The 25137-nt window shown below is 55.7% G+C and overlaps 2 long non-coding RNA genes across 3 annotated transcripts; one reads left to right on the top strand and one right to left on the bottom strand.

Annotated features, from left to right (window-relative positions):
- Nucleotides 1–422: 422 nt before the first annotated feature.
- Nucleotides 423–5985, top strand: LOC135576035 (uncharacterized). 2 transcript variants are annotated; one of them, XR_010467572.1, is made up of 4 exons: nt 423–687; nt 1536–3494; nt 3923–4932; nt 5848–5985. It is a non-coding gene; the product is annotated as an uncharacterized LOC135576035 (long non-coding RNA). The 2 variants fall into 2 exon arrangements; XR_010467571.1 differs by having other exon boundaries at nt 1536–4932.
- A 7945-nt stretch (nt 5986–13930) lies between these two features.
- Nucleotides 13931–21883, bottom strand: LOC135576034 (uncharacterized). The gene is made up of 3 exons (XR_010467570.1): nt 21257–21883; nt 15550–15755; nt 13931–14749 (listed from the first exon to the last, which is right to left on the bottom strand). It is a non-coding gene; the product is annotated as an uncharacterized LOC135576034 (long non-coding RNA).
- Between the last annotated feature and the right edge of the window lie 3254 nt (nt 21884–25137).

Genomic DNA, 25137 nt, shown 5'->3' with positions numbered 1-25137 from the left:
GGCAGGACCCCTCTGAGGTCCCAGGGAAGCACACGATCAGTACTGCATGCCCTGAAGATGTCTATAGACCAGGCTCAGGAGAGGACAGTACAGGAAGGGAATCTTCTAAGCCTTTGCCTTAGAAGTCCTGTTTTCCAGGGCTGTGGTACTACTTGGGATGCTTGGAGGATGATGGATGATGCAGGGAAGGAAAAACCTCCCAGCCAAGTTTGTTATCCTGCAGGGGAGGGACTGGACTCTCTGCACCTTGGGACATCCATGTTACAGCCACGAGGACAGCCATGAGTGGGTGAAGTGGACTCCATTGATGTCGGAGCTGCTCTCCCCCAGCACCCGCAGCATCAGCAAGGCCAGCCACAAGCATAGAGGTGCAAGCAGGAGTCCTGAGGCCACTGACACCTTCCATCCCATGCTCCAAGCCCTGTGCCTGCAGGTCAGAGGTGTCAGCCGTGGCAGCTGGCCAGCAAGAGGGAGAGGTTGTCCTCTCCCCGGTGATGCAGAAAACCCCAAGCTCCCTGTGCAGTTTTCCTTGCTCTCATTGTGACTCAGTCGCACGTGGTGAGTTGCTCAGCACTGAGACACTGACCCACACGGCCACCAGCCAGCAGCCCACGAAGGGCTGGAGCTTCTCAATGCTTCAGTAAGTGAGGAGCCAGCATCTTGCAAGACGTTATCCCCTAGATTCAGGTCAGTAGCTCTAACTTCATACCGAAGCCAGTGGCCCTGAGTCACCAGGTGACACAGCCATATTGCGCTGATATCTCCCAGGTGTGGCAGCTCAATGGGTGACGTGAGGCTGGCTGGCTCATGAGCACTGAGGAGGTGGTGATGCAGCAGTAATTGCAGCCTGGTGCCAGCAGCACTCGTGACTGTGGGTGGGGGATACCTTTCTGCTACTCACAGCTTTGGGCAATTGCTGAGAAGCTGGTAAGACAAACGGTTTGGTTGGCGGATGTCACAAGTCTGCCAGGATTTGGGTCATTGTCTCCTGGGAGAAGCTATCAAGCTCCATGGAACCCTTCTGGAGCTGTCTGGGGCTCACACCTGTGGCAGACTCCTCATTGCTCTGTCCCTATCAGCACGGCCATGAGCATGATCTGCTGCCTGCCTTGTCCTGATTATCACGCTGGAAACTTCCCTACCTGCTCCACTGAGTCAGATGGACCACCTGGGAACAGAGCCAGGCCTGGACCCTGCATCCTTCTGAGCCTCAGAGATCTGGGGGCAATCCCAGGTCATGGCATCCTGGCACCCCCAGATTGGGGATGTACCAAAAGCAGCAGTGAGATGCTGTAAGCACATCCAGGACAGGGGGAGAAAGGGTCCCAGGGATGTGCTTTGACTTCTACTGTCTGCTGGGGAGTGCTCACAGACCAGGTGGTTTCTGCTGGGTGCCGAAGGGCAGTGTGCCACAGGCATGTGTCCCATGGAGATCCCAGCCACTGGTTCTGGGCGGCTTTAGGCCCATTGGCCTAAATGTAGAGATGCTTTTTGTTTTCCCTAAAGCACTTGTCATCTCCATCTCGAAACTGCAGGAGAAGAGTTACACACCATGGCCTGTGGGAGGAGGACGTTGGTGTCTTGTATCACCAGCCACCTGGGCTGCAGTTACCCCAGCACAGGGGGGGTGAAAGGCTGGACTACATGACGGAGAGCAGAGCTCCAGGACTGGCCACAATCCCAGCACACTCCTGAGGACAATTCATACTTGGGGCAGATGGTCCCTTGGAACTACAGGGGTGTCTCAGGTCTGTTGTCCTAATCGTGGCCATGCCGGTAAGCTCAGGAGCCTCGCAGGTCTCTCCCTCCTTGTTGGGACACATGGAAAATCAAACATTTTCTCTGATCTCACCATGTGGGAGCAATCCTGGGGCTGCCAGCAGAGACCAAAGGCAGAGGGGGAGAGAGAGAAAGTGGGATGCAAATGGCGATGCCCCATGAGCATCATATGTGGCAAAGCACTGGAGGATTTCCAGCACCTCAGGACCTGACGCTCCTTTTTTCTGCAGGGTGATGAGTGAGCCCCTAAAGAAGAGGGGGATGCAGCGAGCCAGCGCCGATCAGAGCTGGGGGATCACAAATCACAGCCCAGGTGCTCCTGCCCTGCCTGCCCGGGCTCCTGCAAACTCATGGTTGTGGGCGTAGAAAACCCAAGAAACGTGGGAATATCTGGGGCCATCTCCCCACTCCCAGCGCTCGCTCAGACTGTCAGATAAGCTGCCGTGGGCAGGTATCTGAGCTCACGCCGTGCCAGGCTCCGGGCCGGCGGAGGGGCAGCCTGCCAGGCAGGTGGTAACGCTGCCAGGCGCTGCAGGGACACTCCTGCCAGCAGAGAGTGGTGTGAACTGCTCAGACACCTGTGGGAAAAGCTGCATGTGAGGATGAACCTTTACGTGGGGCATACGGAGCTCTGTCTTCACTAGGACGGGGCAGCAGCCGATCGCACCGAGTGTGCTGGAGTTAGAAATAACTCATTGATGAAAGTGTTCGGAAGATTTTAATGGTACACTTTGCAAAAGAAGCAAGGAAGGGCATTGTTCAAAATACCTTTTAACCTAGAATTGCCCTGAAAAAGGTCTTAAAACCCCACCTGGTCAAACCAGCTCCTATCTTCTTCAACTCAGACTAACAAATCTCACCTGAAGGTGTTCTTTTTTCTAATTTGTTGGGCACTCACCAAACCCTTAGACCAGATCTAGCCTTTTAAAATGTGCCGCTTTTTGTGCAGTGGCCTTCTTCAGTCTTGCACGAAAGAAAATGCTCCTTCATCAGATAGGAAGGCTACTCAGATGGGTTTAAATGGATCAGTTTGCAGCCCTGAGATCACAGGCTGAACCCAGAATTGCTAAACACAAAGCAAGGATCTTGGCATGATTGCAATAACCGAAATGATAAAATTGGCTGAAGCAGAATGGAACCATCCCAATGTGAAAGCACCTGAAAAAACACAAGGGATTGTGCGAATGATCTGTGGAAGGGATCACAGGCACATTGATAAACACAGATAAATGTAGTTTTCATAATGAACCCAGGAGGCCTGAGCTCTGTAACAGAAGGATGACACCAACAGATGCTGTGTGTCTTCCTCCTATCCCAACACTATCGAAGTGCAGCAGCCAAAAAAGTCACCCAAAATGAGGATGAACAGCCAAAAAGCAGCAGCTCTGCCTGAGTCTCATGGGGGGTGAAGTGAGCAAGGTTTGCAGGTGAAAGATCCTGCTCCAATAACTGTTGATACCTGTCCAAAACCTGCCTAAAAACTAGTTTATCACTGCCGGTTGAGAGGATCCCAGGCAGAGAGGACTTGACGTGGCACCTCTTGTCATCTGTGTCCTGAAGACCTGGCCATACCCCTTGTGCAAACACATCAGGGTGGAGGCAGCTGTGAGGGTGAGAGAGACCAGCCACAAGTGTCAGGGACTGAGCCAGTTTTGTTTAAAATAGAAATCCCCTGTCACCGAGGCCTGGTGCTGGGTTTTGTTACATGCTCAGAGGTAAGTCACTGCTTCTCCTGCATTATCGCATTTCTGCTCCGATCTCCACCAGCCCAGCTTGATCACTGCTGTGGTCCTGGTTAGGAGGTCAGTAGTTCATTGGAGATAATTCCTGCTTCAAGGCGGAGTTTCAGTCCCAGGTGGTTCCTGGTACTTGGTACAGGTCTGCTATTTCCACTCTCCAACATGGTTTTTAGTCTGTTATACCTTCCTTTGCTCATCTTGTCTCTTCTGCCACTGGCAGAGATATCTCTGGTCCCTAGCCCAAAGATACACCTGGGAATCTCTTTTTATGAACTTCATTTAAATGGCCCTCTATTTGCTGAAATGCCTTTTCTCTTTTCCCCATCACAAGTTTCTCACTTTTTTTCCCGTCCTTTATTCAAGGATGCTGTCCTGGTTTTGTTAAAAACAAGTTTCTCTTTCAGTGAATTTGCCTGTCAGCTAAAGCTTCATATTAACTGCATTTTCCTGGAGAACCAGACACATGTTTCGGTAAACCTAGCAATGGAATGCAAACTTATTGATAAATATGGATGGACATCTCGCGAGAGGGGCGATGAGAAGCAAGTGACCAAGAAACTGACCAACTGTGTATAACATTCCATTCACGTGAATACTTCATATAAAAGTGGGAGATCACGAGGATCTCGTCCCTTTTCCCTTTTTCCTTATGACCGACATTAGGAGAGGACCTTGCTAGTCGTCCCTGCAAACTGAGGCCTAGTGAGAGACTGAATCCAGCTCCGGTTGGCTGCAGAGTCCAGTCCAGGACTTTGGTTGCCGGCTCTGCAGTTGCTGGGACTTTCAAGATTGGTTTTGTATATTTTGTATTATTTTCTCTATTTTATCAGTAGCATTAGTAAAACACTGTTAATTTTTCCAACTCTCTTCTCTCTGTCCTTCTTTCCTCCCAATCGCCTCTCCTTAGTGGAAAGGGGGGAGAGGGAGGGGCAAAAAGGGGGAAGTGTGGGGGAGAGGGGGTTAACAATACATCTGCCAGGGTTTTATTGTCACCCCGCAATCTTAACCCTCGACAGATGCTCAGGTTTTCTGACCTCAGCCTGGAGGATGGATGGACCCTTCTACATCCACCGGTCTTTTCCCACTCCATGACTGAAAACTGACAAAGAGCATTAACTGCAGGATGCCAGGCAGCCAGTGTTCCTGTGCTTTCCTTGGAGTCTGCTTTGGAGAGATGCTGAGCCTGGGATGTCTGGATTGGTTTGTGCTGACCAGTCACTGCGAGGGGACCAGGTGTCAATAGCCATGTGCCCAGCCAGCCCGAGGTCACACAGTGGCACAACATCCAGAGGGTCCACAGGGCAGCATCCTGGTGGCAAATAAACCCTGGGCGGGCTGTGAGTGGGAAAAGCAGTGCCCAGACACAGAGGGGGGGACCTCCTCCTCCTCCCTGAGGAGCAAGGAGCCCTACAAGGTACATCTACTCTATCTCCAAGCCTGAGCCCATGATGCTGCCCCTCTTCTCCTTCCCCATTTCCCCAATCCCGAACACATTTCTGACCTTGGCTGGCAGAGTCTTGCCAACCCATGTGCCAGGAGGAGGAGCCGAGCTCCTCCTGATTGCTGGGCAGGTGTAGGTGGTATCTGCAAGCCCATGAGTCAGCTCACAGGAATGCAGTCGGGACAGGGTGGCAGGGGAAGGACAACAACCTGACCTGGTGTGGATCCCTGAGTCTGTGGGTGGTCTCTTTCTCTGCAGGGTGACATGGTCACAGGTTTTCATGCCCACACCTGCACCTTAGTCTTAGTATATCTGTTATACCAGCAAACCTAGCCCAAAATGTTATTCTGATGACCACTATGATGTCTTGCACAGGGAAACCAGCAGCAATAGTTATATGCAAAAAGAGGGGCATCATTAAAATTAAGAAACTAAGAAAATGAGGAAATTAAGAAACAAAAATTAGCAACCAAAAGAGGAAAATGTTGGCCATTATGTAAATGTGATACTGGAGGCACAGAGTAAACGTGATTCTAGCAGTATTGTAGCAAATGTTTTTTAAAAAGCAAGTATGGGAGCCTGTTGGAAGTGATATCTTTGAATAAGCCATAGCCGTGTCCAAACAAGGCAAACAGCAAAGACTGTAAACCTGGGCAACTGAAATGTAAAACCACAGTAAAACCAGCCAAATTTTTTTTTTTGAGGAACAACTTGTTAAAGGCATAACTAACTTTCAGATGTGTTTATTTTTTGTTTTTGTTTTTTTTTTTTTTTTTTGCCTGCCAAAGTGGCTGGAGTCAACAAATGACAGAATACAGCAGGAGCATTCATAGAAGATAAGCTGTAAGGAGAAGTGAGATTAATCCCTCGCATTGTTGTTCCCTGCAGAGGCACCCAGGGGCTTCCCGGGCTGGACTCTTTCTGCACAGTGAAGAAGTCAGATGAGGTCCCTCAAATGTGGATGGCGGTAAAAGAAAATTTCCAAACACATTATTTTACACCAACGGAGAGTAAAAATGCCAGGACCTACACCCAGAGAAGTGCCTTCACACAGAGGCTTAGAGCAGAGTCAGAGCACTTACGGCAATGAAATGCTGTCTGAAGATCGAGGTCACCAGATGTGTCTCAAGGGGCTGCTTTCTGGAACCAGTGCTGTTGATGGTGGTAAAAGCTACAGAAAGACCTTATGGTGACAAATAATTGCCAGTGAAGTCAATATACATGATAATGCCAAAGATGTTCTCAGGAACACTTCTGTGTGGGTATGACGGAGTAGGCAAGGATCTTTCTCTTTTCGCGTGCTGTGGCAATTGATCTAGTTCCACAAAGGGACACTCAAAATGGAGGCAAGGAACAAAAGTGGTGCCTCATACCCATTTCCCCTGACTTTGTCCAGTGTCCCTGCCCACCCATGTGCTTTATGATCTGCTCCACGCTCTGCTGCACAGATGGAGCCGCTCCCTTCCACTGTTCTCCTAAGGAATTTGGGATATTGTTTAAAGCTCTCAGGACTGCAGGCAGGAAGAATTTTCCATCCGTACTGCTTTGTTTTCTCAGGCTTTGGGTCTTAGTTCGAGATCACAGAGTGGAACAGGACAGACAGGGAGGCGATGCTTAAAACCTGGCCCTTGACCTCTGCTCCCAGCAGACGGAGATCCCGGGATGGAAGCATGGATATCCTCCGCATCCCCCAGGTGTGACATCAGCTCGGGGGTGTCTGCACCATGGGTGAGCCTGGGGGAGGTTCTGCCCTCTCTCCACAGCTGTCCCCACAGGAGACCCCCTGCCCACCAGTTGAGCACAGGGACCAGGTAGCCCCAGCGGTGCCATCCCCACTCCCATCACCCATGGATGGGTCCACATGAGCCAGGAACTGGGCATGGCTGTGACACCTGGTGTTGTCTCAGGTGGGAACAAGTAACCAGCCATGAAACACAATAAAGCCCCAGGAGGGAACCAAGCAGCCAATCAGAGCTGAGCTCTCACCAATAAACCCTCAGGAGAGACCTGGAGAGCCAATCAGAGACTGCGTCCCACTGCCACACCTGTGGGAGTGGCAGCTGTGTTCTGATTGGCCCGAGAGCCACTTTATTCTCACTGGAGCCAATCAGAAGTGACTTCTGACAAAGGGTCACTTGGGGATCAGAATTTCCTGTTGCTAGAAAAAAATGACATCAGAATAGCTGAAACTGAGATGACTGGCCTGCAACATACCTGGAGGGTGCCTAGGCATCTCCTCCTCCCCCTGCCAGAACGTGGCTCTGGTGGAACTGTGTGGCCCTGGACACATTTAGGGATGGGGACACCTCTGGGCAGGTGCCTCCAGACAGCCGTAGGGCCCCCAAAGTGGAGGCTGGAGAAGGACTGATGTTGGAGGCCCCTCTGGAGATCACCTAGTCCAAAACCCCTGCTCAGGGCAGGGTCAGCTAGAGAAGGTTGCCCAGGACCATGCCCAGATATGTCTCCACAGCCTCTCTGGGTCACCCCTTCCAGGGTCTCCTCCAGGTGTGGTCATGGAGGGCTTTGTGCTTGCACTGGAGACTGACTGAGACTGCACTGTTTCCAAGGAGATTATTCCTGGTTTCCATAGAAACTGGTTATTTTCTTTTTGCACCCCTCTGTCCCTCACTGTTATGGATAGAATAACTTAAATAAAAGTTTATTTCAGTTCCTGGAGCTTGGAGCTTGCTGGAGGGATGGGTGTATCCCGGCTGGTGCCACCTGCCAGAGACCGCTGAGGTGCTGCTGGCCAGGTGGGTTCCTGCCACATGCTCACAGAGTGACCAGAATTGGTCAGGGAAAAACAGGTACCGAATGAGGGGCATTGCTAAACGATGACTGCAAGAAGGAGAAGGGGCTCAGGTGGGTGTCCCAGGACTCAGCTCCCAGCCCAGCACGCCCTACCACAGCTGTCTGCCTCTCAGCACCCGGACCACGGGGTAAGCACGGTCCACACAGGGAAAGAGCCCACCTGTCCCATGCCCTGCTCCCCTGCTGGTGCACGTCCCAATGCCACCCCAGGGTGCTGGCAGCCTCGGGCATGTGGCAGTTGATAGTCACATTGTCACCTGTTCCTGCCCACCATCCGAGGGGAGAGGCCGTAGGTAGGGAGTGTCACATGAGTGGGAAAACGGGAGCAGCAAAGGACCTGCGGCTTCATTACTGATTTACAGGTGTTGCTGAGCCCTGGATGTGCCGTGCGGTACCTCCCCCACCTTCCCACACACCCTCTGATCCCGGCGATGGAGGCAACAGTTTTATATCTTGCAGGAGCCAGAAACCTGCCAGGTCCCACTGCAGTGAAGAGGGTGCAGGTCAGCCCAAGCCGATGCAGAGCTGCCATAGGCTGACACTGGGAGAGGAAGGGGCAACAGGCTGTGTTGGCTGCACATTTGAGGACCCGTCTCTGAGAAGCAGCTGATGTAAAACCCGCCATGCCCATGGGCGCACACACCCTGTGGGCAGATATTCCTGGCACAGGGTGGGTGAAGACATTTCTCTTTCATGTGTGGGCCCTGCCCTCTCTGATGTTCCTGCTGCAGAACGGGGGTGATGAAGCAGCCGGGGTGAGTGCTCGGGCACCAGCGGGGAGGAGCCGGGGGGGCTGAGCCCTCCCCAGGCAGCCGGAGCAGGTACCAAGAGCAGTGCCCGGCTGTGGCATTGCACAGCTGCTTCTCACCACCCACCCCATAGCCCCGCGGTGCCAGAAAAGCCAGGTCTCCAGCAGCAGCGAGCTCTGCCCAGCTGCCTGCCTTGTCCCGCCGCTTCTCCTGCCAGGCTGGGGACGCCATTCCTGCCCATAACACGAGCTGCTGCCAGCCTGGACCTAGTGCGGTAACCAAACAATAAATATCATGGGGACAATGCAATGACACAGGTCCCTTCCCAGCCGTTGGTGCTGGGAACTGACATGAATCACACAATGCAAAACAACCAACAAAGAGACCAGCAGGAGATGGGCCCACACATGGTTTTCTATGAAGGGTCCAGCCTTGCCCAGAGCCAAACTGGAATAACTGGGAATTGCGCTTTGAGGTTAGCTGATGAAAACAGTTCATTTGTGAGGCATGGCGGAGGGTCCTGGCTGGCCAGGCGTGAGCGGCGTTCAACAGATGATGGCATCACTCTGCAGTGCCCCGTGACCAGTGCGGGGACAACCAACATGGACCTCCCCCGGTGGCTCCAGGCTCTCCTGTCTGGGCATCCTCATGTGCCAACCGCTCCTGTCCGTGGCACAGCAGGCATTCCCAGTTGCAGCAGGCTGCAAGGTGACCCTTGCTGTCTTCATCCCCAGCAGTGATGCAGCAGCAAAGTCAAGTTCACCTACAGAAGAAAGCAGAGAGATGGGCCACCACATGACATCCTCCTTTCCAGCTCATTGCAGAAAGAAATGTTGATGTTTCTGTTTCTAAAAAACATTTCCCGTCTCATACTCCACAAGAAGCTGAAATGAAACGAAACATCATTTGGATCTGTTGTCCTTGGCTTTCCTCTGTGGAAAATTTTCAGAACAGCTCATTTTGCTCTAAAACCCTCCATAAAAAAGGGACTTGCCCCACAACCTCTGTGTCGTGCCAACCTGTGACACGTAACCTGGTAGCTGGCAGAACATGGTTGGGACTGCAGTTCGCAAACGGTGTAAGGCAAGCAGGGGAATTTCTGTCTCTCTCCCTGGGATTACATCATGAGGTTACAAATGCTTCGACGTGCCTCCATCTCCCCGTGTGTTGGGGCTGTGTTTTGGTGCACCTGGCCAGTTTTCAGCTGCCCTGGGAACACGCTCCCGACCCTGGCGCGGTGCCTCACGTTCCCCTCGGGCAGGGGCAGCCGCCAGCAGCAGCACGGTGAGGGAGCCCAGCTCCCATCATGAGCCAGCGAGGCCGGGGTGGGGACACGGCCACTCCTCTGCCCGGCTGAGCCTGGCGAGCAGGTTCAGGGCTGATGAGGATGGGCTGCCTGTCCTGGAAGGCACCAGGTGCCCAGGTCCTGGTAAACACATTGTGAAAGGCTGGGTTTGGCAGAGTCAGAGCCTCACCCCCCCACATCGCAGCTGAGTCATCCCATGCTCCAGGCTGTTCCTTTCGCCATCCCTGCTTGGCCAGACTGCCCTCGCCTCTGCACGGTGGCGCCAGTGCGGGCAATGCAGCCCAGTGCAGGGCCCCGGCTGCCTGAAGGTGGGAGTGAGTCCCAACCTCTACCTGCCTCAGTTTCCCCATCCATGGTAAAAGGTCTCCTAGGCAGGCGTCAACTTATTCATTTACCAGCAGCCTGTGAGAGGGCAGATATGTCAGACACATCCTCTGCAGGGCCCAGCACATCACACACTACGCCTGTGTTGGGAGGACAGTTTCCCAGAGGGGTCTTGGAGCTGGGCACCATTTCTCCACACTGCAGAAGTTTGGCAGGACATTCCCCCCAGATACACCCAGAATATGCATTCAGGACCAACGAAAGCTTCTGGGGGACTGAAACGCCTCTTACCATTGCACAGTGCAAATGTATTTTGCAAAGCAATGCACGGAGCAGAATACGCAGGCATGCTGCTGGCTCTTCCTGTAGAGTGTGGCTCTGCCTCTCTGAGCCAGCAGACACTATCTCCCTGGTAGCTGCCCTGCAAGTCATGACTGGAGCCCAGACCAGGACTGGTGCTGGGAGACCCCCAAGGCCTTCTCTACGCCTTTCACTACCTCTGAGAAAAGCCACCTGTCCAAGGTCATGCGAGGGAGGACTTCAGCTGTTCTCCACACGCTCCAAAGGGACGCGGTTCCCTGGCATGGAAACAAGCCACCACAGCAGCGTGCCAGGACGGTGCTGCTACCTGTCTGGTGCAGCAGGACACCAGGACCTGTGGCACAGGGCACCGGGCTGGCTGCAAGCACTTGGAGAGGTCCCCAAAACTGTTCCAGCCTGGGCTGCTCCATGACCCCAGCTGCGGGTCTGGTCCCCAGCTCCCCTGGGCAGAGCATGGGCAGGGCTGGGGGCGTTCCATTTCCCTCCCCAGGCTGGTGGCTGCAGAGTCAGTGCCAGGGCTCAGCCCTGCCTGTTGTGCAATGCCTCGGCCAGCAGCCCAGGTGGTGCGGTACAGGCTGCCAGCACCAGGGTTACAGGGAAGGCATAAGCAGCCTTTGAGGGCTGCAGTGGGGATCAGCTCTTGGCTCACCCCAGCACCCCATGGGGCCTGGGGAGGCTCGTGCTCTGTCAGAGGAGTGGGGCTACCCAGAGCTACTGGCTGACTCCTATGAGCCCAGAGCTGGTCCAGGCACCAGCTCAGAGAGGCGGAGGTGATGGGCAGGCTTAGCTCCCGACACTGCCCGGCAGTTCTGTCTCAGCCAGGTAAACCCCACAGCTGTGTCCTCGTCTGCTTTACTGGTTTGCTTGCCATGGGGATCTCCCCATCCCTTGGCCAGCACACTGCAGGCTAGCTGTGGTGCGCAGCCACACGTGTATCACCCCATGCACTCTCACCCACGGCTTTTCCCAGTGTGGGGTTGCCCTGTGGCTGCAAGCAGCCTTGCTGAGCACGAGCCATGCTGCCTGGAACAGAACAATATGCCCGTCAGCTTGGAAACTTGCTCCAGACTGGCTGCTCAGTGCTGGAAGATGCCCTGGAGCAGGCTTCCTTCATCACCCACAAGATCTAAATCTGGTCTCAACACCAAGTTGGGGTTTCCTTAAACTCCTCTCACTCAGGACCTGACAATACTGGAACAGCAATAACAACTGGAGAGATGGGAACACAGCAAAGGTGCCAGACCCAGCTCTGCTCCAGGTGCTCCGAGCTCCCTGCCTGTCTTTCCCTGCCATGTCCCCAGGACTCAGCACCACAGCAGAGCTCTGTCCCTCAGAGCTGCAGCCCCAGCTCAGGCCAACTCAGCTTGCCCTCAGGGACCAACACCAGCCCTGTCACCTGCGCATTTACCATTAGTCACCTGCAAAATAGCCACCAGCTGGAGGGTGCCAGGAGCTGAGAGCTGTGTTCAAGCTGGCACAGCCTGGGCCAGCCACCACCTGGCAGGGTCTCTTGGGCTACAGGGCCAGTGGGCAGGACCCACGGCCAAGAACAACCTGGGCCAGCAGTTCCTCAAGTCTCCTGGGATCCACCTCTCCAGGAAACAGACAAAAATCTTCTGTCACCCCTGGGCAGCTTAGACTCCATTCCACCCTTCTGCCTAGCAAAGGGCCTGGAGTACAGCATGCACCAGGTACTGCCTATAGCTCAGCCTTAGTGTCCTCCAGAGACACCTGCATGATCCCCTGTCATGCTTCAAGGTTGCCTGCCTCTTTTCTTCTTTGGACCACTACGGCCTGAGCACAGGGTGCATACGGGCTGGGAGCAGCTGCTGGGAGCCCGTGCACATCTGGTCAGACTGCAGCTGTGAGTGGAAGACGCTGCAGGGAGCATGGTGGACCTTTTACCATCCTGAAGATAATGCAGGGATCCAGTCTGATTCACCTTAGCACTGCTTAGGAGTGGCAAAGGGCTGCTGAGAAGACTCCCACCTGAAGTGGATTCTATACATTGTGACTTCTGTTTCACTGCAGCAACTGGGAGCATCCTTGCCACAGGGGCTTCTGGAGGGAGGTGCAATCAAAGTGCAAGAGGAGTTGGGCAGCAGGGTTGAAATAGAGTGAGTTGCCCTCCAGCTTGCTTGTGGCATAAAGCAGCTCTCAGGCAGCAAGGACTCATGTGGAGGCAGCAGAGCAAGAGTTTGGGCACCACAGAGCCTCTTGGCTTCTTGCCCTGTTGGGTGCCAATGGTGCCTACACAGTGGTGGATCCTTGGGGTGCTGGGACTGGGTCAGGAGGCCAGTGCCGGGCTGGGCGTTGCTTTCTGGAGAGTAGGAAAGGGTTAGCATTCCTGGCGATGCCTGCATCCTGGTATGCAAGGTATGTACCGGCACCAGCACACCAGGCTCAGCAGGGGAGGGACGCTCCTTCTCTCTGGCTGCGTTGCCTGGAGACAGCTCTGCTGGAGCGTGGTGGGGAGAGGGGGGAGTGGGTGTGGAAATGGGCACCCACATCCCACACGCTGCTGACGACAACAGCTTGGTGGGGTCAGGCTGAGGGGTTGGCTGCTGGCCCTAGCTCATGCTTTGCTCCGTGGGGAATTTACCTGGCAAATGAGCAAGTGTTCCCACTCCACCATCCCCGCACAGCTGGGATTTGCTTTGCAAAACCAGAAGGTGACATCCAGCACAATGAGAGGGCAACAGACGCACCCAGAAACTGCACACAAGAACACAGCCGGCTCTGTTCATATTATCCTTTAATCGATCAACCAGTCAGGCACTATGACCACAGCCTCCACAGCAGCTGCTGCTGTAGGATCTGTACTCCGGCTTCAGCACGCCCCGTCCCACAGGGGATGGGCAGGTGAGTACAGGTGAGCTGGTGTACGACAGTGGAGCCAGTTGCTGCTGGAACATGGAAGAGAGCAGCTAATGCTTCTGGCTTCCCCAGGGACAACTTGTGTTGTTCCTCAGGCTGAGAACAGCCACGGCATACTTGGCTGCATTGTGGTGTAAGTATCACCCAAGCACAGCCCGAAGGCCCCAGTCTTGACCCAGACATGTCCCCAGTGCGTGTCCCCAGAGCACTTGTGGGGACACCCCATTCCCCAGGGACCAGACTCATATCCCAGGAAAAACTGACTGTCTCAGCCAAGGGAACCTGTCTGTTGTTGGAGAATGTGTTCTTTTGACAAAGGCAAATGCTAACCACAGCCTTCAGCAGCACCATGCCAAGCTGGGACCCACAGAAGGGGTGAGGTGCAGACCCCAGGGCAGGCAAGGCAGCTGGGTGGGCTGCAGCAGGGAGAAGGGGAGATGAAGATGCCCCTGTAGCTTCCCAGGCTGGGGACAGCGCCGGAGCTGGACGAGGCATAGAGACAGACCACGTAGATTATAAAGATGCTGTTTTCTTCAGATGCTCTTTTTCCAGTTAAGATAAAGTCCCAAAGGGGAACAAGGACCAACAGGTGTTGAGGGGCTTCTCCTCCTCAAGTCCTTCTCTGTTCTTGGGCTTGTCCCCAGGTAACCAGCTCCCAGGCTCCGTAGCTGGGCTGTCTAACCAGCAAAGTCCACGTTGCCCTGAGAAATACAGGCTTAGGGCTTTCTTTTGCTGTCTGGGCACTGGCAGAGTGCAGGGGTCTGAGTGTGTGCTGTCTGGAGAAGCAAGAGGCCCCAGGACAGGGCCTGGGGAGCCGCTGTTTCAGGGGCAATGCCAGAAAGCTTCCTCTCTGAGAGCAGCACAGAGCAGAGGCAGAGCAGAGCACAGAGCACACCCTGCCATGCCCTAGCTCAGGAACCTGCAACAGGAGCTCTGGCTTGCCCCGCTCCCCACGGGGCTTGCTGAATGTGATGCACTGGAAGGCACAGACACCCCCCATGTGCAGAAACCCTCATGTGCAGAACCTCTCTGTGTGCTTGTTTGGCCTATCCCAGAGGCCGCACTTCAGGTTAACCACTGGGGCTGGGGATGTGCAGGGGTTTCCCCAATGGAGAAGAAAGGTTTTGTGGTACATCCTGGGGCTATGCATTGGGGGAGTTTGACCTCCTGGCACTAAAAGCTTTCCATTTCCCACGGGGAACAAGGACACTGAGCTGGGTGTGTGTCTTACACTGCTGTCCCTCACTGTCTCCCCCACCCGGAGAAGGAACCGACCTCTATGAGGGCCTGTACTGTGGTGCATCCTCCCCGCAGGCTGGTCCGCTCGGCACAGGGAGGGTCCAGCACTCACGGTAGAATAAAGATCTCATTGTTCCCAGATGGAAATGATCATCCTGGTGACCTGGAAACACAGAGCAGCTCTGTCAGCAAAGCTATAGGGTTTCAAAGGCTGAGATCAAAGGGCTCCCTGGGGTCGGACTCTGCCAGGCCTTCAGAGACACCTGTAATAAAAGGCACCTCCTTCTAATTATTCTCATTTTGCCTGTGACAGCCACGGGGGCTGTGGGGCTCAATGTTTGCTCAGGGAGTAGCGGCAGGGACATCATCCCTGCTGTGACAGGCACTGGGAAAGGGCATTGTGCAGGGAAGGGTGGGCAAGAGGAGCTTTGGCAGATAAGCATTTGCCTCATCCTGCCTGCTGAGCGTCCTGGCTGTGCCCCTTGCCCTCTCCCACCATCCCCAGCCAGGAACCACTGGTCCCAGCATATCTCCTGGTGATGTCCCCTGTCCCGTCTCTGGGACTGCACAGCTGAGCAGGGTGGAGGCAGCAGAAGCCGTGCTGGACCGGTGGCCGGTGGGGACCTGACCTCTCCTGGCAGCCCCAGCACTGTGCGCTGGGAACCTGCTCTGCTCCCTCTGCAGGACCCTGACATCTTTCCTGGCACAGATCCCCAGGCTGCTTTCCCCAGCCTCTTATCTCCTGGACTTCAGACCCCACCGTCATTATCTGCAGACACACCTCATGCATGCAGCTATCAGCCTGCGAACACCGTATTTCTCTGTCTGCTTTAAATTGGCAGAGGTGACCCTGGAAATGCCACTGCTCTTATGCAACCAGGGTACACTCCACAGGGCCACATCCCTGGGTCAACTCAGCTCCTGGCATGGCTGGGACGCTGAGTCCCCTTGGCTGGTACTTACAGGTTAGATCAGGGAGAGGTGGGAATATATTCTGGACTCCCTTTTAAGAGGTGTAAATGGCTTCCAAAGTGCAAGGCCAGGCACCTGCCTGCCCCTGGGTCTGGCGGAGACGAAGGCCCGCTGCGACACATAGGTGATGAGTGGGATGCGTTCTCAGCAGGTCAGGCTCAGCAGGTGTTAGGAGAAGAACTAGGACTGTCTTTGACCTGGAACATCATATGAGAAATTAGCACAGCTTCCCAGCAAATTGTTGTGCTAATTATAGGAGGAGGAGGTGATTTATCTTGGCTCAGAGGCTCCTACAGCCAAGGATCGGTGCAGGGTCAGCTCCAACCATGGGCTGCAGGCTCCTGAGGAGCCAAGTGTACATAGTCCAAGCATGATCCTTTTTTGGGTCAAATGGGTACCTTGTCACCCCCAGGTGCTGCTGCATTGGTGGAGGCAGCCCTGCCAGGCACATGTCAGTCTCATATGGGGTCGTGAGACCCCACAACTGTCACTCCTGGTTTGAACCAGCTCATCCTTCCCCAGGAAGGATGGGAGACACACTTCAGCCTTTCCATTCCCTCCTCTCCATCGGGACAGCCAAAGGGAGCTGAGAGCGGAGCGGGCCAGGGGTGGAGATGTGACACCAGCACAGGACATGCCTGGGGCTCAGAGAGAAGGGCAGGACACTGTATGCAGGGTGTGGGGACACTGCTGGTGGGGCACATGGTCGCTCCCCACAGCAAGACCGACTGATCCAGGTTCTGCTCTTCAGGACAGCTCACGAAGATGGCAAATTTAGCATGATGGCATCAAGCACCCTCCCACTGGGGACTGTCCCTCTGTCCTCAGGAGTCACCAGTCTCTCTGGCACCGGGAGCTGGGTCTGCCTGGCTCACATGGCAGTTTTAAGTCTGCACTCTGTGACCATAGCTTGGGGTTGAGCAGGAGAACACTGCTGGCGCTGAGGTCTCCTGTGCCATGGGACGTGCAGCTCTCCTCTTGGGACAAGAGACCCGTAAATGTTGATTCCTGTGCTCTGAGCTGCCTCAGGGAAGAGGTGAGTGGCTCTCAGGGCTCTGGGGTGCCATTGGCCCTGGAACCCCCCAAACACCACTCACAACAGCAGGAGGTGGTAGGTCTGTGCCAGCCTCCATTTGCCCTGGTTTCTGCTCCTTCTGGCACAGCCGTGTTTGCCTTCACATGGCACCTGGCGCTGAGCAAACAGTGCGTGGGGACACATGAGCAGCTGGCAGGGAGGGCCAGCACTGGCCGTGTCCCCAGTGCCGCCTCCCATTGCTCTCTATGTGCAGGCTTTGCAATAAAAACGCGGATCCAGTTTGAGCTGGGAGGCCACAGGGCAGGGACACCTGGGGAGAGGTTCACCAGCTTTACTTTCAGGGGCAAACAGATCTGCTTTACGCTGCACATGCTGTCACCCCTGTGTGATGGTGGTGATGATGACACAAGAATTTCTACATGGGAAAGGCAACTTGCCACGACAGGGTGGGTGGCAGGAGGGGGTGTGCACCTTGGGTCTGTGTCAATCTAGCCATCAGTCCTGAATCTGCCTCATCACACCCTGCCCACTGCCCCCAGTCCCAGGAGCAGAGGGATGCTGGGAGACATGGCATCAGGTGCCATGTGAACTGTTTTGCTGCAGCCCAGGGTTATCTTTATTACGTTCATGAGCTAAAGGCAGGGAGGAGCTGCCCACCGTGGGCGCAGCACTCCACGGGCTGGTCCAGATGTGGGATGAACTCACCTCAGGGCTGGGGCAGATCCAGACGAGCCCTGAAGGGCTGGATGTGGTGTCTGTGTTGGGTCCTGGCCACAGGACAGCACTGCATGGACCATGGGCTCAGGGCTTTTACCACCCTTCACTTCTCCTTGCTGCAGTCCCACCCTTCCCAAACAGCCTGTGGGGGGGCTGGGGGCCACCAGCTCTGTGCTGGGGAGGGGGTGACACCTGGGTGCTCTGAGCCCTTCCCACGCTCCCAGGGTTGGGGCATGGTGTGGAGTACCTGGGTTTGGCCGTGTCAGGGGTGCGGGCACAGGGGAGGAACAGCAGGGCCCTGAGGTGTACATTTTCCTTTCAAACAAGCTGTTAGCATTCACCTCCATAAATAAATAAATACTGGGAGCCTGGCACTCGCCTGCTCCCAGCTATGACAAAGAAACCACTGTTTGCAGCCAGGCTCCTCCTCTGGTGCTGTCAGGACTTGCTCATCCCGGGGGCCACCGGGGTTCTGCAAAGTCAGGACATGGGTGCAGGACCCGCTAGGCGTGCAGGATGGCTGGGGACAGAGCCTTGAGATGCTGGGCTGCCGAAGTGGAAGAGGTCCTGGGGATGGGAGGGACGTGGGGAATTTCCACAGCCAGGTGGCCAGCAGCCAAGACAGCTTCTTGGGAAGCCCAATGGCACAGGGAGACACGGTGGCCAACCCAAGGTTGGGCCATGAGTCAGCAGCGCAGGTAGCACAGTGTGGGACTGGGGCCAAACCTACCAACCCTGTGGCATGTGTAGCAACATCAGGCAAAGCCTGCAAGGCTGTAGGGCTCCTGCCCAAGGGTACCATATAAACCACCCCGCTCCCGAGAATGCAGCAGTGACGTTCAGAGGGTCCTCCAGCCCTTCCCTTCCCCGCAGGGCTTTCAAAATTGGGTTTGGTTTGGGGTCTCCACTGCTACTCTCAGTGTTGCTTTTCATTTTTATGAGCAAAAGATTTGCAGGCAAATTAGTTTCAGGAACAGTACATGTCTGAAAATAAACAAAGCTCCCCAGATCCTGCAGCCCTGGCCTCCCAGCTGTGCTGCTGGCAGGTGGCTGCTGCAGCTCTGCAGGTCCTAACCCTGCATCAGACCTGAGCCACAGCCGGCACAGAGCCATCTCTGCCCCCTAAATGTCCTCTGCAGCTAAGAGACCTTCCAGAGCTGCTGGAGGACCGGGGTTTTTGCTGGGCTGGCACATCCCCACAGGGTGAGAGGCTGGGTCATGTCTGGCCTCCTGTGTGCATCACTGCTGTCCATCGCTCTTGTCCGTCGCTCCTGTCCTGGGGACCCACCTGCTCAGGCTGGCAAAGCGGCCTGGCCTGGGGTCTTTCTGTGCTGTGCCCTGATGTACCCCGCTGCAAGACAGCTGGAGTGGGAAGGCAGAATAGCAGAGTGGGCTCCCCAGGAACTGCAGCCATGGGCTGTGGCGAGGGCAGGGAGAGAGCTACGCTCCTGGAGCTGGGGCAGGCAGGGCCACCTCAGCCAGGATACCCAGCTCCTGGCTTTTGCTGTTGCATCAAGGACCAAAGGCTTGGGACCACTGTGGCTAAGCTGAGCTGAAAGCCTGGCCACCCTCAGCAGCCCTGGGACACGCAGGAAGATTTCCAGCTGCTCCGGAGATCTGGGTGGGTGCCAGAAGGCGATGAACCCCAGGTCCTTGTGGCCATTACCAGGGGAGGCAAACAGGAATGAAGTCCCAGCTGTTGCAAACCCGCCAGGCACATGACTGGGGGAATCCTCAGTCCCAAAACGTTTCAGTTTCACAGGAGCTGGTGGTGTTCTTATTTGTCCCAGGGCAAAGGGTTTTACTGTGTCCTCCCACCCACCCCTTGTGCCCCACCGCTGCTCTGTTCTCCCGGGGTGACCTGGATGAGGGAGGTGTCGATCAACCCGGGCGCTGGCAGAACCCACATCTGCCCTCTGTGTAGTTCATGACCTCATGTCTGTTTGCAAAATGAATGTCTGGGTGGTGCCGCACCCCTGGCTGACATGACGTCCTCGCTCAGCTCCGTGCTTGGGGGCCCTGCCCACACGTACACGTGCACACGCACACACACACACCTCCCTGAACACAAACAACGCTTGGGTTACATGGGCCCCGGATCAGCCGCGGTGGTGTGAGGCTGCAGGTGGGTCCCTCCACTCACCAGGCTGGGCAGGGAGGGACCCAGGGACTTGCTCTGGCTGCACAGGCTATCCCGCAGCTCAGCTGTGCCTGGCTGTACCCCTGGGAGAAGGCTGGTTCTGCAGATCTCCCGAACCCTCCCTTCTTCACACTGCTGGTGCCCTGCAGGGTCTCTGTGTGGGGTCACCACTCCCCAGGCCATCCCCTTGCCCCCAAGCAGAACAGGTGCCTCAGGCTCTGCTCTCCCCCCATCCCCGGATCCTGGGATCTGGGTACAGCCCTGTCTGAGGGACTCATACAGGGTTACAGGAGTGGGTGACAGCTCTTTGGCTATGGGCAAAGGTTGCAAAAGAAGTGAATACGCAGCAGTGTCTGTGCCATATTTCAGCTAGAAAGAAATTCCAACGAAGTATCGTCAGGACAGGAAGGAGCTGCAATCATTTCCCAGGCAAGCAGCAGGAGAAAGGACCAGATATGGTGCTAAGGCAATGCTTGACCTGTCCATGGGAAGGGGAACCCGTGCGGTCCCTTGGCCCCTGGGGACAGATGTCACTGCTCAGGGTGGTGGGTCCAACTGTGTGCTGGCAGCAGGGCTGGCTCAGGGTCGGCGGACCCTGGGAGTATCCTCAGCTCTCACAGCGCTTCCCCAGCCCATCCTCTGTTTTCTGGAGGCCTTGAACAAGGCCAGATCTCCGTAGACACCACATGTGGTACCAGATTTCTAGACCTCTAGGTCAGCAGCCAAGACCTGTTCCAATACCCAAACCAACCAGCCCAAGGGCTAGGGCAGGGAGGGACATGGATGGTGGGGGACAATGTGTTTCTTCCCTCTCTTTCCCTTAAGTTTTGTTTCCAGAGAAGAGCCTCAGGCTTACTGAAACCTCCAGACATATGCTTCAGGCTACCCTGCCTAGGGTAGTTCACACTCCGTGGGGATAAGACAGGCGTTTGCAGGTTCCCTGCATTTATGGGATACCAAAAGCAAAAAGGGGAGAAGAATCAGACAGTCCTGGGGCTGGCGCATTGTGTGTGCACACAAAAGATGAGTGCAAGGGTGGGGAGTGTGAGTGTGCAGGGCTGGGTGTGCATGAGGAGGGCGAGGGGTTTGCGTGGGCAGGGGGATGTATGGTGCAGGGGAAGAGGGGGCAGCACTGCAGGCTCCCCAGTGGCACAGGGGGTGTGAACGGGGTGCACAGGTGGTGTGGCCGTGGCACAACCCAGCGGGAAGAGCAACCTTTGGAGAGGAAGAGGAAAAACAGGCACTCAGGGGGCAGCAGACCAGAGGGGCTGATGTGCCTGGTCCCAGTGTCTTGCAGTGGTTGTCCTGCCAAAAGGAGTTTGCTCAGTTTGGTGATCAGCCTGGGGAGGGCAGGAGGGGGCTCCTGGGGCTGTGGAAAATGTTCTGGTCCATCTGGGGACATTCAATACACTGGTTCTCAGGCTGGGAAGATGACAGTGAGGGACACACTGACTGCACAGGGAAGTTTTCATGCTGCAAAACCCATCACAGGGGGTTTCTGTTGATGCCACCCAGGTCAGGTCTCCTGATCTGACCCAAATGTGACCCGTCCTGACCCCAACCCGCCTTTTCCGGCCTGAACGATAATTATGCCCTGCAGCCTGTTCAGTCTCGCTGCCGCACCTTGTAGGCGGGGGCAAAGTTTCCCGCTCCCCCCATCCGTGCCCCGCAGCTAATACCGCAATGCCTGGTGCTGGCCTCCCGAGCACCCACCTCCCCAGAGCTCCCATGGCAAGAGGAGGGGGCTGCACCCTGCCTGACTGCCCTGCTCCGCAGCCCCAGACACCCCCAGCTCCCACACTCACCCGTGCTTGCTCCGGGCCCTGCAGACCTTGAATAACCTGTTCCCACTCCTCGGCTTGCCTCATGACAAAGCACCTGGCATGCAGCAAGGAGGGTAACCGCAGCAAAATGAGCTCATTGCCACCCCAGGGACAGTGTGGGACAATCGCGGGGTCATGGGAGCTGCAGCCAAGGGCCACTTCCCCATCCAGCTTTCTCTGTGGCACACCTTGTGTTAGGTACCGGTTTCCTTAGGATAAAGGGGATTTGCTCTCAGTGTTTGGGGATGGGGTGTCATCAAGCTAGATCCTGTTGTAGGCTCCGCATCTGGATTCCCAAAGTGCTGTTGTAGATCCAGGGTGAGCATCTGATCTCCCCACCGCCCTGCGCACCAGCAGTTTAGCCTGGGTGTCTGCGTGGTGCCAAGTCACTTCTTGCTAAGCTGCACCCTCAGCCTTCCTCACCTCCCAGCTGCAGTCATTTGCTTTGAACCCTGGCCAGGTGTCTGCCTCACAGTAGACTTGGTTGCTGCTTTCATCCAAGTGAGCCCCATCACCGCACACCTGCTTTCTGGGACCCATGTGTCCTGCTCACCCCACAGCCCTAAGGGTGCTTGGTGGTCTTTGCCTGGGCAAACTGAGATAAATACGAGCCAGTTGGTCTGGTGTGTGAACAACCCACCGTGGCTGGCTTGCTGGGGCAGAGGGGTGCCCACCTATCTCTCTGCCTGGCATCTACATGGCACTGTCACCTGGCCTACGGGGCACCCAGGGAGCTGGAACAGCTTTGTCAGCACTGCATGGGCAGGAGAGGAGCAGTGTTGGTATGTCAAGCAGGGACTCCGTGGGATCTTTAGGTTGCACCTCACAGGCAAGAGCAGCAAGAGGACACAGGACCCTCCTTCTGCCTGGAGGAGAGAGGCACAGCCCGCACCTCTGCTTTGTTTGCAAGGGGGTCGAGATGTCTGCAGCCAGTCTGGGAGACCTTGAGCTGTTTGGCTTGTTTGCAAGTGGCTGGGCAAGATGCTGAGGATTGTCACCTGAGGCTGGAGTGATACAACTGGATCCTGGAGGGTTTGTGTCCCTCAGATAGCTGCTCAGATGCCGTAAATGCTGGAGGTCTCTGACCCTAGACAGGTCTGTCCCTGCAGCTGTGAGTTCAGGTCACCAGTAGGTACCTGGGGACTGAAACTAGGAAAATAAACAGTGTGCGATCACACAGTCCTGGGACACTGCCCAACCTTACCCCAACGGGCCCTTGCGGTCCCTGCTGGGCACAGTCTGGGTGGACGGGTGCCAGAGCAGGTAGGGTGCTGGCCAACACTCCACAGGTACAGGTCTGGCATTGCCAAAATAACAGGGATGTGTGAGAGTCCACCCATGGTCCACTTGCACCTTCACCAGACAGGGATGGGGCTCAGCTCCTGACTGCTGGGGGCTCCTGCTGCCCCAAAACAGGGAATACTCACCCTGTGTCCTCAGGTGCCCTTGCCGGTTTCTTCCAGCTGGGCCAGGGCTGGAACAGGGCATGGCATGCCACCGTGATTCCTGGGGCCCATTAACTCTCTGCAGGGGTTTCTGGCCATTCCAAAGCCTGTCCCAACCCAGGGAACTGGGAGCAGGAGACAGGCTGGGAAGTGAGCAACTGGCCACAGCAGGGACAAGGACACTTGAACATCTGCGGGTGGAGGGAATGGGACGTGGGGTTCCACCTTGCTGGGGGCAACCTATTTGAGGGTGTGTGTGTGCCCACGGGGGAGGAGTTGTGTGGGGTCTCGTGTGAATAACTGCATGCAAGTAACCATGTGTGTAACTGCTTATATGCCTGGGTAATGCAGTGTGTAACTGCCTGTGTCCATCTGTAACACTGTGCATGCCTGTGTGTAATTCTGTGTGTAAATATGCATGTGTTCGTGTATAACTGCATGTGTCCATATGTAACTTTGCACGTGTCTGCGTGTACCTGCATGTCTGTGTATAACTCTGCATGTGTCCGTGTGTACCTGCGTGTCTGTGTGTGCTCCTGCAACTCACACACTGTGCGTGTACCTGTGTGCGTGCGACACACTGTGTAACTCAGTGTGTCCATAACTGTCACACCGTGCATGCGTCTGTTGTGTACCTGCGTTCCTGACTGTTTACCAGTGTCACGCACTCCACGCACATCTGTAGGCACTTGTAACTGTGTGTCCGCAAGTCTGTCTGTTGCTGTGCAACCCATCGCCTGATTTCCCACTGTGCCAGGGGCAGAGCAGTGCTGTCCCTACAGGGTGGCAGTGCTGTCCCTGCAGGGTGGCAGGGGGCTGGGGACGCCGCTCCCCCTGGCCGCTGCAGCGGTGCTCCCTGGCAGGGCCCCGGCAGGTTGGGGCAGGCGTGCAGGCAGCGGGTGCCACCAGCCCCCACCCTCGCTCTACCTGTCAGACAGGTGGGGCTGGCCGCCTGCCACCACCTACACCATCACTTCTGGGAAGGGAGGATGCGTGAGGGATGGGTCTCAGCACAAAGGCTGGGGACCTGCCTGCAGCTACAGTGGCCCTGGGGACCTGCTCCCCAGGATCACCTGGGAGAGGCTCCCAGCACCGGGGATCCTGTAAAGCCTCAGGGTTGGAGCGTGGCCAAGGAGAGGGGACTACAGTCCAGACACCCAGCCCCTCTGTGTGCCCATCGCCTCTCCTGCTGTGCTCAAGGAACCCCTGAGGCACATCCCAGGACCCCCTCCCTCCCAGTCCCGTGACTGGAGAAGGGTGTCCTGCAATTGGGTCCCACTACCCTCTTGGGGTGGGGAAGGTGAACGGCTTCCCCTGCATGTCCTGGCAAGGTCAGTGCCCATGTGCCTCCATAGATCCCATCCAGACCACTCTGATCACTGACAGAAATTGACCTGGGGCCAGATACTTTCTATCCATCCTGATGGACCTGCTGGTCACATTGACCCTGGCTCCTGACAAGGAGTTAGCACCCTAGAAAGGCACCAGCTGGAGCCTGGTGCCAGAGTGCCCTGCTGTGCTCAGCTGGGTACACTGGGAATTTACAGGGAAGAAAACTGGGACAACCAGTAGCTCTGGCATCTCCACATGTGGAAGCCTGTGTAGATCACCTGGTGGGCACTAGCCATGCTGTGGCCACCTTATCAGATGCTGCTCATGCATCAGAAAGTGCTTGGTACCAGTAAGGCAGAGGCTGTCCTTAGTGCAGGTGCAGAGACTGTCCTGGTCAGGTACAGTGCTGAGCGTGTGGATCTCAGTAGGACACTGCAACAGGTGAACATGCTCTATGGTCTCACCCTGCAGGACTTGACCCCAAATTTAATGTTCCCTGTCAAGCTCAGCAGCACCTCCCTATGGCTCAGGTACTGGGCTTCTTATCAGTTCAGCCTGCTGGCCCCCTAAATCATGTCTTAGGTAATGGCAGTGGTGAAGGTGGCTCCCACAAAGCATGCTCTGAAACTCAGCTCGTTTTAGAAAGGCCTGGAGCAATGAGATCCTTTTGTAGGACCCACCCTTTGCCTGAAAGAAAGTTCAAGCCTGGACTTGCTTGCCTGAAGTCAAAAACTAGAGGAGCACCAGCTCCCTAAAGAGCCTGAAGGTCTCACAGGAGCTCCCACCACGCTACTCCATGGTGATAGCTGGATGTGCCCCAGCCGAGACTGGTGTCTGTGGCCTGAACACCAGCCACTGGAGCTTTCCAGCAGATGGGAGTCACCTTACCCTGGGATGTGTTGTGACGACAAAGACCCTGTCGCCTTAGTGGTCAGTCCCCTGAATGAACAAAGCCTAGTCAAGGGGATTTGTCCTCCGGCCAGATCAATGTGAAGGGACATCCTCAAAAGCTTTGTGTTGGGATGACCAGGACTAGATCCTCAGCTCATCTCAGCCAAGAACTTCATCTCCCTCGCTCACTCCCTC

The sequence above is a fragment of the Columba livia genome, chromosome 22 (assembly GCF_036013475.1).
Source record: "Columba livia isolate bColLiv1 breed racing homer chromosome 22, bColLiv1.pat.W.v2, whole genome shotgun sequence".
Classification (NCBI taxonomy): domain Eukaryota; kingdom Metazoa; phylum Chordata; class Aves; order Columbiformes; family Columbidae; genus Columba; species Columba livia.
This window is presented reverse-complemented; position numbering and strand designations above follow the sequence as displayed.